This window comes from Dasypus novemcinctus, chromosome 11, assembly GCF_030445035.2.
Source record: "Dasypus novemcinctus isolate mDasNov1 chromosome 11, mDasNov1.1.hap2, whole genome shotgun sequence".
NCBI classification, from domain to species: domain Eukaryota; kingdom Metazoa; phylum Chordata; class Mammalia; order Cingulata; family Dasypodidae; genus Dasypus; species Dasypus novemcinctus.
Genome location: NC_080683.1, coordinates 55,258,828 through 55,272,942, shown reverse-complemented (window position 1 = coordinate 55,272,942; position 14,115 = coordinate 55,258,828). Strand labels below are relative to the sequence as shown.

The window sequence follows — 14,115 nt, the reverse complement described above, 5'->3', positions numbered from 1 at the left end:
TGAAATCATGTATCACATATTTTTATTAGAGAAATTGTAGGTTTACAGAAAAGTCATGAAGAAAATATAGAGTTCACATAACTTTTTAATAAATGCAAAATATGAAGTGTTGTGCTGTCTTTTTGTTTCTATTACCTATTTAATTTATCTTTAAGGATGTTGATATTCAAATTAGTAAAATAATTTGACTGCATTCCTACACTCTGGCTTAATCTCATGTATTTTATTTCACATTTTGTCTTTTAGTATTAGGATTAATAAATCTGTAAGAAGTAATATATATAAGTAATACATATATAAGAAGATGAAATACTTAGTTATTAGGTGTAATGCTTTGAAATAACTTCCCCCAAAAAGGTTATTATATCTTGAGTGAATAAATGAATCAATGACTGAATCCTATTAGTAGTTGGACTAGTTAGATTTGTTTTCCTTAAATTTTTGCATAAAGAATATTTTTTTGCAATTGCCATACAACCTGTCCAAATTCTTTCTTGTTCCTTCAGAATAATTTCCATCAACTGCTGAAAGTCAACAGGTATGAGCTGAAATATAAACTGCAGTTTCTCCAAAGTTTGTGCTGCCTTTTCACTCAATGAGACATTACTTTCCGCCCCCATAGGTCAAGATCATGAATCATATTATTACTCCATTTTTTTTTCTTCAGAAAAAGTAATTCATCTGAAAAGGCTGACATATTTTGGGTACTCTAAAAAGCTCTGTTTATTAACAGGCGAGATGAAGAAGGGAGGAGACATCCATGCACTGAGTAAAGGGTAGACTGAGGAGCTTTCTGACCCAACTGTATTCTGGAAGAAAACAGAGAAACAGGCAAGTGGACATATAATGAGAAATAAGCATCATCCTGGCAGGACTAACCTGAAATAAGGGTAGTTACAAAGAGAGCCTTAGTTCCCATAGCTAGACTGTTTAAAATCATATTTATTGGCTAGCCACAATTTTCAGATGACATGGTCTCAGACCTGTTGGAGCCTAAATCCTAAGAAAAAACATGGATAGAGTAACAATTATATGATGCCTTTCCATTCTCTTTTCCAGGATGGGAAAGGTATACCGACTATGGGAGAATTGAGGATTTTTCTTTTCAAGAAAAAAAGGCATGAGAGAGAAGAATAATGCCATCCATGGTGGAAAGCTGGAAAAAGTAGAAGAGCTAGGAAAAAGTGAGGGCTATTTAATTAAACAAGTGAAAACAGATGATAGCCTGAAAACATATGATTACCTAATGCTTGCCAGGTACAGTGATAGAGCCCCCTGGATATTGTTCCCTATTTTTTAAAAGAATGAGAAGAAACTAGAGCTGTACTTTAACTTCAGCTCTGCAACTCAACAGTCTACAACAGTTTATTGTCCTTTCTCATTCCACTTATTCAGTTAATTCCACTAGGATCTAAGGGTTGGCAATATAAAACTAAAAGTATATATAATTAAATAAGCAAAAATATACAGCATGTCATATATAATTTATAATAAATATATTCATATATAGTTAGCTAATATAGAATTAAGTTTTATGTGTATATTGAGGAATGAAATGAAAAGTAAAAATCTGATTATTTCATGAATTTTTCTATCTTATATTATAAGCACCTGGATGATTAATTTCCTTCAGAACTTATGAAATATACAAAAGATTCCTATTTCCACCTGGAAATATAATAATTACTGAAAAAATGAAAAAAAGTAGCTAACATATATTGAGTACTTACTATGTGTCAGATATTATTCCAAATATTTAAATGTATAAATTAATTTAAATGGTAATATTTTAAGTAATTAATTTAACCATGTATCTTTATGAGGGAAGAACTGTTATTATTTGTATTGTCTAGATGAGGAAACTGAGGCACCGGGTGTGTAAATCACTTGCCAGGGTTACATAGACAGCAGAGAAGCTTGGATTTAAATGTAGTCCAGCTGGTTTGTGAACCCTAATTCCTTAATTCCAGCACTATACTGCATGTACAGTGTTAGGAATTTAGTAATACTTAATAGATTCATAATTTAGCCAGCCCATCATGCTATATTTCATTTCAATTCATCATTACCTCTTTATTGCACAGAGGTGTATCTTGTGCATTACTACACAAAAAAAGCAGAAAAATACAACATTTTTCATTTTTCTCAATCCTTCAACTCCAGTCATTTAGGAATTTTACCATTTCCCTTCTTGGGCCTGTGGACCACTGTTATTGTTCATACTTACCATTCAAATTCCCACATAACAGTATTGAGTGGTTTTCCTTTTCCCTGGTAAATAGCCAGATAGTTGGCAGGAAATGCTAGAAGGAAACCTAAACATTTGAAGAAATAATTTCCAAATTTCCTAGCATTCCTTTCGTTAACCTAACATTTTTTCACTTAACAATTCCTCCCTCCCTCCCTCTCTCTCTCCCTCTCTCTCCCCTTCCCTTTCCTTCAGACACATAATGGGGAATCCCTCCTCTTTCTATTTTTCATTTAACTCCCTCAGATCCATCCCTTAGTAGTTGGTTTTTTTTTTTTTAATCCTTCTTACCTTATTCCTACATTTTTTCTGAAGGAAGTAAAAAAGTATTCTGTGATGTGTAAATTTCATGGCAATATTTCATCTCTTAAAAATCTTGGGGAGTGGATGTGACACATCCACATGGGACGTTCCAGGTTTAATTTCCCTGTGCCTCTTAAAGGAAAATGAACAAACAGACAAAGAGGAAAAAAAAAAAAAAAAAAAACCAACAATGAGCAAAAACAATGAGCAAAAATAACAAACAGACGAGGGAGCCATTTGGGGGGCGAGAGGAAGAGGGGGAAATCTTAGCATACCTTTGGGAGTCAGTGAGTGAGCTGCAGCACGTATGTAGCTCTAGCTTGCTAAGGACAGTGGAATGTAGGCTGGTTCTTATACCAGAGAGACCACAGACTAAAGTTTTCCCAACAGGCACCTCTGACCATTGTGCAGACAGGGCCAGTGGGTGCAGGCAGGAGCTAGCTGCTCCCTGAAACGTACACACACTTACCACAGGGCACAGTCACGAGTGCAAAACATGCCTCTCATTCATTATACTGAAATAATTCAACTTTATTGCTCCTTTAAGCTTTGAGTTCCCTTTTGATATTTTCATTTGCACAGCAGTGACATCCAGCTCAATATTCGAACATGTCTCCCAGCTGCTAATTCCTCCGCAGGCTCCCGCTCTGTGCTGAAGGGAGGAAAGTGTTACACAAAGCATTCCCACAGTCTTTGATAAATATCTTTGTAAGTGAAAGGTCAGTGAAGAATAGCTGTGGCAGGTTAATGTCTTGTTCAGATAAAGCTGCACAAATGTGAGCTCCACAGTTCGACAGAAGCTACAAGGGAAGCTTGAGCTGCCTCCTGAATTGAGATATAAAGAACTGGATTCCGATGTTAATTCTTATGGGGAGCACACAGCTGATGCCAGAGGATATCTAAATTCTTAAATATTATTTTCAATGTCAAAGTATCATATGTTGTTACCTTTCTCAATGAGTGGGATTTATTCCCAAAGTGGTTTAAAAGGAAAAATGTTTTCTGACACTTCTTGAGGCTATTTTAGTTGTTTACTCCTAACTTTCACAAAGACTTAGCCGTAGGTTATGTGGTTTCTGGTAGAGGTGTAAATCCACTGTGTGTGTGTGCAATGAATTCTTCAGAAGCCAGTTTAGGTTTTTAGGGCCTTGGGCCCCGGCCACCGATTCTGTCTGGGTGCATTCATTGCAAAGTGTTGTGCAAAGAGTCATTGCTGTGGAATGATCTCATTTATGATGTCTATGGGAAATGGAAATTCCAGTTCTGTTTTTGCTTCAGAAGATTTCTCTCTCTCTCTTTTTTTTTTTTTTGTTTCCATTTCAGTACTAAGACATTAAAATTAAAAACAGAAGCAGGGTTTTCCCCCCAACATACCTTATTTCATGCTTAACATTTTATTGCTAAATTCTCTTTACCTGCTAATAGCATATTACTGGATAAGGATGCTGCTTAATGAAATTTGATCAGATTTTATTACTTGATGATCATTTTATCCTGGTTAGACAGTAGTTTGAAATTAAGCAGCCAAAATAAAATTTTGTTTATCTGAGTTATTTGTAATAGTTTTTTTTTCCTCTCAAGAATTTTTAAGTGGTGGATACTGATTCTTGTCAATAAAATCCTTATACTAATACCATTTATTTTTTTCTTGGAGGATTCTCAAATATGTACTATATTTAGGAAGGGCTTCATGCAACATGTGGGTTGTTGTGTAGCAGCTGGATAACAGCACATAAGGAACTTGACTCAAAACTCAGAATGCTAATTGAGAAAGAGCCTGGTGTTTAGTTTGAAGCCAAGAGGAAAGCAATGTGGGAGGTAATTATCCAATTTGGGATATTGCTTGATTAAAAAAGTTGCTGTGTTAATAAAAATATAATGAAGCCTAGTTCCCTGGGGCTGCTGTTTATTTTTGCATTTCTCCTATAAGAGATTTCTTCATGTGAGGGTAGCTCAATGAGACCATGTTTTACCCTTGGTACTGACCCAATTAGAAGGTGGTTGTCTACCTAAAAAAAGCTCTGAACCCAATATTGACACTACAGTGGGAAAATAAATGACTTACAAGAACCACGGAGTAATCCTCCCACTCTTCTTGGCATTGGCGAGACTTTATGCCTAATACAGGTTAATTATTGTATTTCAATTTTAAGAGAGATTAACAATGGGGAAGAAGGTCAAGAGAATAAGAGCATGATAATAACTAAACATTATAAAATGTGATTTAGGCAGGAAGGTTAAAGAACATAGCTGCTGGTTTGGGGAAGAGGTGTCTACAGTTATAACGTTTAACTTGAAGTGATTGAAGGCTTACTGTTGAATCAGATGGGAATAATCTCTGAATATGGGACAGTTGGAAATTAGTTTGGAAAAAAAATTGCCCTCCTATTGTTCTCTAATCTTGAGCAACAACAAAAAATAGCTTTTAAAGAAAAAGTTCTCTTTAGCTTAAGAAATAATGCATGATAAGGATAGTTTGGTCCATCTCAAAAATCCTCTTATTTCTCAGTGTGATTTGAGGTCCAGGAGTAGATCTTCTGCCTTTTGTCTATTCGGGTTTTCAGGGTTTCTAATATTAAGATTCTTTCTTTTGTTTTTTTTTTCTCCTACATTTCCAGGTTGCTCCTTCTGGTACTTCCAACAATTCTCTGACTCCTCTTACCTCCTAACTTTCTGTCAGTCCTACTATCCTTTCACTGGCCTTCATTCCCTTGATGACCTCTCTTGTTTCCTTAGCTTAAATTTTGGAATCAATCATTGTGCCACTCCCTTGCCTACACTCTAGGCTATGCTTTGCCTTTCTCTTTTGTAGAACACTCTGCAAAACCACTATCCTGATTCAATGCAAGAGTCTGTCTGCTCTGTGCCTGCCTATATGAGGCTGACTTTTAAAAGTTTCAAATGTGCTGACTAGTATCACTTTAAATTTATCACCACAAATATCAAATGGGCTTTCAGTGCTGTGGAGAACCGTTCTATCCTTTCTTAGCTACTCTGCCACCTTCCTACACATTTATTTTATACCTTTTCTCTCTCTGTTCCAACTTCTACCACCATCTCTACAATCTTTATTCTTAGCTGATAACCTCATTTTCTGCTTCATGTAGCAAACAGAAGAGAACTGCCACAGATTACTATTGTCCTACCTACTTGCTCTCAGGATTCACATCATCTGCCTTCTGATATCTACCATACAGGAATGCTTACTGCTAATCCTTTCACTCTTGTACTAGATCCCATCTGATTTTGCCTACTCAAGGACATTGCTCCAGCAATCCTCTTCCCTTTCTTTTATGTTGTCATTGTTTTTTTTTTTTTCCTTTACAATCATTACCATCAGCATAAACTCATGCTGTTTTTTTTTCTTTTTCTATTTAAGAAACCCTTCCTTTTTGTTTCTTTCTCCTCATCTCACTTTTTTTACTCCCCTTTATAATAAAATTTCCTCCCCCTCAAGACTTTTCTATGCCCACTTTATCCAAATCCTTTTCTCCCATCCCTCTTATGCCCACTTTAGTCAGGCTGATGCCCCTAATACTTCTTTTGTTAAAGCCACCAATGATCTTTATGCTGCTAAAGCCACTGGATAATTCTCAGTCCTAATTGCACCTCCTCCCATTACTTGCATTTGCACAATTGATCACTCCTTCCTTATTCACATATGTTCTTTACTTAATTTTCAGGATACCACATTTTTCTTGGTTTTCTTCCTGCCTCATTGATTACTCCTTCTTGGTCTCCTTTGCTTGTTTCTTTTCTGCTTTCCATTTCTCTTAATACTAGAGTACTCCCTGTTTAGTTATTAGACATTGTGGTGGTTTGAAGCTGTATGTTCCCCAGAAAAACATTTCTTAAATCTAATTAATCCATTCCTATGGGTGCAAATTTATTTTAAGTAGGACCTTTTGGTGAGCTACTTTAGTTAAGGTATAACCCATCTCATACAGGATGGATCTTAATCCTATTACTAGAATTCTTTTTAAATGGAATAAGTACAAAGAGAAAAAAGACAGCCGTGGAAGCAAGAAGCTAAAATCAGTGAAACCTGGAAGAGAATGGAGAGACTGCAGATGCTACCATATGCCTTGCCTTGCGACAGAGAATTCAAGGATTGCTGGCAGCTGGTCTTTGGGAAGAAAACATCACCTTGATGATGCCTTTATTTGGACATTTTCCTTGCCTCAAAACTGCAAGTGAATAAATTCCCATTCTTTAAGGTGAACCATTTCATGGTATGTGCTGGCACAGCCTAGGAAACTAAAACAAATTTTGGTACTAGGAGAGGGAGGTACTGATATTGCAAATACCAAAAATGTAGAAATGGCTTTGGAATTGGGTAATGGGTAAAGGCTGAAATAATTATGGGGTGCTTGACAGAAAAGGCCTAGGTTGCATTGAAGAGACTGTAGAAATATAGATGCTAAAGGTACTTCTGATGAAGCCTTAGAAGAAAATGGTGAATGTGTTCTTGGAGATTGGAGGAAAAGTGGTCCTTGTTATAAAGTGGCAGAGAACTTGGGGAAATTGAGTTCTGATTTTGGATGGAAGGCAGAAATTGAAAGTGATGAACTTGGATATTTAGCAGAGATTTTCAAGCTAAATGTGGAAAGTGTGACCTGGTTTTTCCTTGCAGCTTATAGTGTAATGAGAAAGGAATGGGATAAGTTGATAACTGAATTCTTGGGTAAAAAGATACCAGAAAATGATGGTTTGGAAAATTGGAAGCTTCCAGAAAGCGAGTCCCCAGAGAATAGTACTGTATGTGAGTATTTAACTGAACATAGAACCAGTCAGCTATTTCAGGGGAAGTCAGCAATGGAAATGCAATTGTCCAGGAAGGATTTGTGGAAAGTTCTTTTCTCTTATGGTTTGGATCCCTGTGTACTATATGCAAAACTGACAAGTTTTCTGTGAAATCTGTATGAACAATACACTTTCAGCCTGAATTAAAAGGGTTGGAGAAGGGACATACTGAAGGAAATATCACTTCAAACACAGCACCATGGAAGCAGGTCTGGACTGAAGAAATCTTGTGCCATAAAAGCAGTCTACCCATTTGTGTGAAAAGGGTGAGTCTGCCCTGGCACTTGGAGATGGTAGGCCTTTCACCTCATTATTTTGGGACAGTGCTGCCACCCCAATGTTCTCAGAGGTTGAAAACTGTGCCCTGGATTGTGGAGAGTCTGGCTACCACCTCAATGCCTGGAGAGGGTGGAGCCTTCACCCCAGTGTTTGGGGAGAGCATGGCTGTTGAGCAAGCATTTGGAAGGGTTGGAGCTGCCCCTCCATCAGATATGGAGGACAAACCATTATTCCACAGATGACTCTCAGACCTTGAACTCTAATGGAACATGGCCCAGTGGGTTTTGGAATTGTTTGGGACCAATGACCACTGTTTTCCTTCCAATGTCTCCCTTCTCTAATAGGAATGTTTATACTATGCCTACCTCTCTATTGTATATTGGAAGCAGATAACTTGTTCTTTAGGCTTCACAGTTCTACAGACATAGAGGAATTGTGCCCAGGACAGACTACACCATAACTGATTTTGATGAGACTTTGTACCTAGCATTGTTCTGAAATGACTTAAAGTTTTTGGGATATTTTGATGGAATGAATGTCTTTTGCATATGAAAAGAGCATGTCCTTTGGGGTCTAGAGATTGAAGTGTGGTGCTATACCCCAGAAAAACATATTCTTAAATCTAAACCATTTCTTTTAGTGTGAACCCAATCTAGGATGCTAAAGGAGTGCTCTTCACCTCTTCTCTTCTTTCTCTATATTCTCTTGTTGATCTCATCCAGTTCCACGGTTTTGAATATCATCTGTATGCTGACAGTGTCTTAATTAGTATCGCCCATCCATGCTCTCTTCTGAACTTCAGATTTTTATATACAATTGCAAAACTGACATCTCCACTTGGATATTTAATAGAAACCCCAAATTCGACATGGCCCTCAAATGCTTTCCCTTGATATTTTCCCCTCTGAAACCTATTATACCCTTAGCCTTCCCCATCCCAGTTGATGCTTATACACAAAATCTTGGAGTAATCTCTGACTCTTCTTTTTCTCTTATACCCTAGATTTAATTTGTCAAGAAGACCTGTTATTTTTATCTTGAAAATATATACAGACTCTATCCACCCCTAATCCCTAACACTGCTGCAATATTGGTCTGTGCCATCATTTTATCTTACTTGCATGAACCTACGAACTGGTCTTTTAGTTTCTACCCTGGCACCATATAATGTATTGTCAACCTAGCCAACAGTCATTTTTTAAAATGTAAATTAGATCATGTCACCTATCTGTTCTAACCCTGCAATGGCTCCATTTATCCCTAGTTACACAACAAAGTCCTTCCAATGTCCTAATCCCCTCCTACTATGACCTTTATTGCCTCTGGGATGTTATATTCTACCACTCTTTCCTTGGATCTTCTTGATTAACCACATCCCTTAATTTTTCTCAAACACATCAGGCACTTGTGAATTAGCTATTTTGCACTGGCTGTTCCCACTGCCTAGAATACTTTCCCTCCAGATATAGACATGGCTAACTTTTTTATGCTACATTCTCCATTAGGTCTCCACTGGCTACTTCATTTAAAATTGCAGTGCTCACCCTCCTTCCTTCTTACCCTGCACTTGTTTTACTCCTTTTTTTTCTGTAGCCCTTACCACTTTCTACTCGGTATGTAATCTCTGTATTTATTATGTTTATCATCTGTCCCTCTTAGATAACATAGATCTTCTTTTGCATTTATTTACATGGATAGACAAATACAATAAATATTTGTTGAATGTATTAAATGAACTGCTACCTGCCATAGTACATCAAAGGGGTAAACACTGTGATGACAACGATGGTGATGGTTGTGATGATCATGGTGGATGATGATGCTAACTAGCGTTTATAATGTTTTCTATGTGCCAGGCACTGTTCTAAGCGCTTTACATAACAATATTGTAAGAAGAGAGATAGCCAAATGCTGAAAGATAATCCTTCCTAATCCTACATGTCCTCTAACTTTGAGTAGTTAAGAAAGAAACTGTGAAAATTATGTGTAATGATTTGAAAATACATGTAGATAATTTAACAAAACTAAAAATGAATTTGTCCTCTCCTTACGAAGACAGAAGTAGAACACTTCTGAAAGCAACCCATTTGGTCCCATACTGTTATGTCTAGTGATGCTCCATTTCTGAAGTCTGAGGCAATGGAGAGGCAGTATAAAATTTATATGACTGGGTTAGAATTTGAATGAAGCTATTAGTCATGGTAGATATATTCTGTTCGGATGACATGGACATGACTGAGAACTTACAACATTTTAGTTCTGGGGGATAAAAGTATGGGTAAGATGTAAGTATATTTGACCACTCTACCTTTATAAAGAGACTTTTGTTGAATAACCTGGTTATTGAATGCATAATTCAATTAGCATCATGCAGATAAGGAAGAATGTCATATGGGTTATCTAAGAGATCTTTGTAAGGGCTGGGAATGAACCTAGAACAAGATGCACTGGAAGAAGCAGAGTTGGGAAAACTCTGAGCTCAAGTGAAAGCTAGTGGGTCTAGAGGAGCTGGAAACTGGAGATGTCTATATTTGAATCTGAACTAGAACTAAACCGCTGTCTGTACTGGGGCCTGACAAATTCCTGCTGCCATTCTTTGGTTCAACCTCTGTCCTCAAAGACCACCTGTGCATTTTCCTTAGTGAATATGTCAGCATCATCCAGATCTCTCATTACACTTTAGTATTCTAATTCTTTCAATATGAATGCTAAGAAAGAGCTTTTTGGCAGAAGATAAGTTCGTGGGCATGTGAGATGAGAGGTAAGATATAGGAATGAGGTAGCTGTGGTGGGAAGAAGTTGAGGGGATAGATTAAGAAAAGTCATTTTACTTTTTGCATTAGGCCAGTTCTGCAATTGAGGAAGGAAAAAATTGGCTTATTGAAAGATCCCATTAATAAATAAGAAGGGTTCCTGTGTTCAGTAATTGTAAATGAAGGTCAGTGAGTGATTTCATTTCTTTTATCCTGGTGGTTGTTGAGCAGTTATTCTAATTATTGCCAGGGGCTTTGACCAATTCTTCCAGGTCTTCAAGCAAGCTTCTTATTTAATGATTTGTATTTCTTTTTTCAGTATGGGATTTTGTTACAAACTGAAGAGTAGCTAAATAATTACAAATAAGTTATACAATTCAAAGACTTCTGGATCCTATGAAAAACTGGTTAGTAAAGTCTATCTATGAGCATTTGTTTTTCCTCTGCTGTTGTTTTTGTTTCTGAGTTTTGTATACACCATTAATTCCTTTTCTGCCCCATTTTCTCTTTCTACTCCATCCTTACGCCTGCTCTTAAGAAAGAAATAATTAGTAACTATTCATACAAGATCTCTAATAAAGGGTGTTATATAAGGTGTGATGCCTTCTGAAGATAAATCCATTTTCATAAGGATAAACCTTGATATAGATTAATATCCAAAAAATATAAGTCTCCAATTATGGGGTTATATGTATCAAGGAGCCATGTGGAGAGATATTCTTGTGAATGTCTTCATTTTTCTTTTGAGAGAGACTGTTTTGGTTATCTATTATTGCATAATAAAACACACCCAAACTTAGTAGCTTAAGCCACCAAAAATTTATTACTTTTCATGATTCTGGCTGAGTGGATGATTCTTATGCTCCATGCGGTCTTGGCTAGGGTATTGGGATGACTCAAATTTCCAAATCGTCTCAAACATATGGCTGGCAGTGATTCTGGTGCCAGATGGGTGCTCAGTTGGAACTATTGGCCAGGGCCCTCAGTTCTCCTCTATGCAGGCTCTTCATGTAGTTGCCTGGCTTCCTTCTTCCTTATTGCTTGGTGGCTGAGTTCCAAAAAGTAGTGTTCTAAGGGGAGAGGAGTATAGGCTGCAAGTATTCTTTATTTTTTTTAACAAATCAATTTCATTTATACATATTAATAGAGCATACAATTCATCCAAAGTGTACAATCAATGGTATTTGGTATAATCACATAGTTGTGCATTCATCACTTCAGTCATTATTAGAGCATTTTCATTATTTCAACAATAATAATAAACAAAACCAGAAAAACAAATAAACAAATTCTTTACTTCTCAATCTCTCTTTGTTTCTCCTGCTGTACATAGCTGCTATTTCTGGCTATTCTTGCATAATAAATTATTAATTTATTTAGCCAATTTATTGAGATATATTCACATACTATATGGTCTATCTAGAGTGTATAATCAGTGGCTTTTAGTATAATCACAATGCTGTATGTTCATCATCACAAAAAAATTTTAGAATTATTTCATTACTCCAAAAAGAAAAACTCCACACTGCTTAGCATGCCTTCCATAACCCTACATAACCACTAATAAAATTTCATTTTTTAAATTGATTTATTTACATTTTGTGTATATGGAATCATGCAATATGTTACACAATATATTTAGTTCGTAGTAGTGCAGGCATACAGTATTTGTCCTTTTTGTCTGAGTTACTTCACTCAATAAAATATCCTCCAGGTTCATCCATGTTGTCATATGCTTCACAACTTCATTTTTTCTTACAGCTGCATAATATTCCATCATGTGAATACACCACAGTTTGTTATCCATTCATTGGTTTATGGACACTTGGGTTGTTTCCAACTTTTGGTGATCATGAATAACACCAGTATGAACAAGGGTGTGCAGATGTCTATTTGTGTCACTGCTTTCAGTTCTTCTGCATCTATACCCAGTAGTGGTTTTGAAGTGTCACGTTGCAAATCTACATTCAACTTCTTTAGGAATGCCAAACAGTCCTGCCCGGTAGTTGCACCATTCTGTTTTCCCACTAACAGTAAATAAGTGTTCCTATCTCTCCACATCCTCTCAAACACTTGTAGTTCTCTATCTTTTTAATAGGGGCCAGTGCAATAGGTGTGAAATGATATCTTATTATAGTTTTGATTTGCCTTTCCCTAATCATGAGTGATGTTGAATATTTTTTCATGTGATTTTTTTTGCATTTGTGTTTATTCTTTGGACAAATGTCATTCAAATCTTTTGCCATTTTTTAATTGGGTCATTTGGCTTTTTAGTGTTGAGTTGTAACATCTCTTTTTATGTCATGGATATTAAACCCTTATTGGACATGTGATTTCCAACTGTTTTCTCCCATTTTCACCCTTTTGACAAAGTCCTGTGAAGTATAAAGGTGTTTAATTTTGAGGAGTTCCCATTTATCTATTTTCTCTTTTGTTGTGTGTGCTTTGGGTGTAAGGTGCAAGAAATCGCCATCTACCATAAGATCTTTAAGATGTTTCCCTACATTTTCTTCTAGTAGTTTTTTGGTCCTGACTTTTATATTTAGGTCTTTGATCCATTTTGAGTTGATTCTTATAGAGGGAGTAAGATAGGGGTTCTCTTCCATTCTTTTGATTTTAGATATCCAGTTCTCCCAGCACCATTTGTTCAAGAAACTATTTTGTCCCATTAACATGGACTTGGTAGGTTTGTCAAAAACCAGTTGACTGTAGAGGTAAGGATATATTTCTGAACTCTCAATTCTATTCCACTGATCAATGTGTCTACCTTTATGCCAGTACCGTGCTGTTTTAACCACATAGCTCTGTAACATGTTTCAAGGTCAGGCAGTGAAATTCCTCCATGCTGCTGTACTTTTAGAATGCTTTTGGCTATTCAAGTGCACTTTCCCTTCCAAATGAATTTAGTAATTGCCTTTTCTATTTCTGTAAAGTAGGCTGTTGGAATTTTGATTGGTATTACATTGAATCTATAAATCGGTTTGGGTAGGATTGACATCTTCATAATATTTAGTCTTCCAATCCATGAACATGGATGTCTTTCCATTTATTTAGGTCTTTATTGATTTCTTTTAGCACTGTTTTGTAGTTTTCTGCATAAAGATCCTGTACTTCTTTGGTTAAATTGATTCCTAGGTATTTGATTTTTTTCCTTCAATTTATTAATGTGGTGTATTACATTTGATTGATTTTCTTATGTTGAACCAGGCTTGCATATCAGAAATAAATCCCACTTGTCATGATGAATAAGTCTTTTGATATGCTGTTGGATTTGGTTTGCAAGTATTTTGTTGAGAATTTTTGCATCTTTGTTCACTAGAGAGATTGATCTGTAATTTTCTTTCTGGTAGTGTGTTTATCTGGCTTTGGTATTAGGGTGATGTTGACTTTATAAAATGTATTGGGTAATTTCCCCTACTTTTTAATTTTTTGGAAGACTTTAAACAGGATTGGTGTTAATTCTTTTCAAAATGCTTGGTAGAATTCACCTGTGAAGTCATCAGTTCTGGACTTTTCTTTGTTGGGAGATTTTTGATGATGGATTCAATCTCTTTAAATGTTATTTATTTGTTAAGTTCTTTTATTTCTTGTAGTGTCAGTGTAGGTTGTTTGTGCATTTCTAGGAATTTGTCCATTACGTCTAGGTTGTCTAGTTTGTTGGCATGCAGTTTTTCAGAAAATCCTCTTATGATCCTTTTTATTTCTGTGGGGTCAGTAGTAACTTCTCTC

At 36.2% G+C, this 14,115-nt stretch overlaps 1 long non-coding RNA gene across 1 annotated transcript; it reads right to left on the bottom strand.

Annotated features, from left to right (window-relative positions):
- Positions 1 to 702: 702 nt before the first annotated feature.
- On the bottom strand, positions 703 to 2,865 carry LOC139439959 (uncharacterized). Its single transcript, XR_011650021.1, has 3 exons — positions 2,827 to 2,865; positions 2,540 to 2,683; positions 703 to 809 (listed from the first exon to the last, which is right to left on the bottom strand). It is a non-coding gene; the product is annotated as an uncharacterized lncRNA (long non-coding RNA).
- Between the last annotated feature and the right edge of the window lie 11,250 nt (positions 2,866 to 14,115).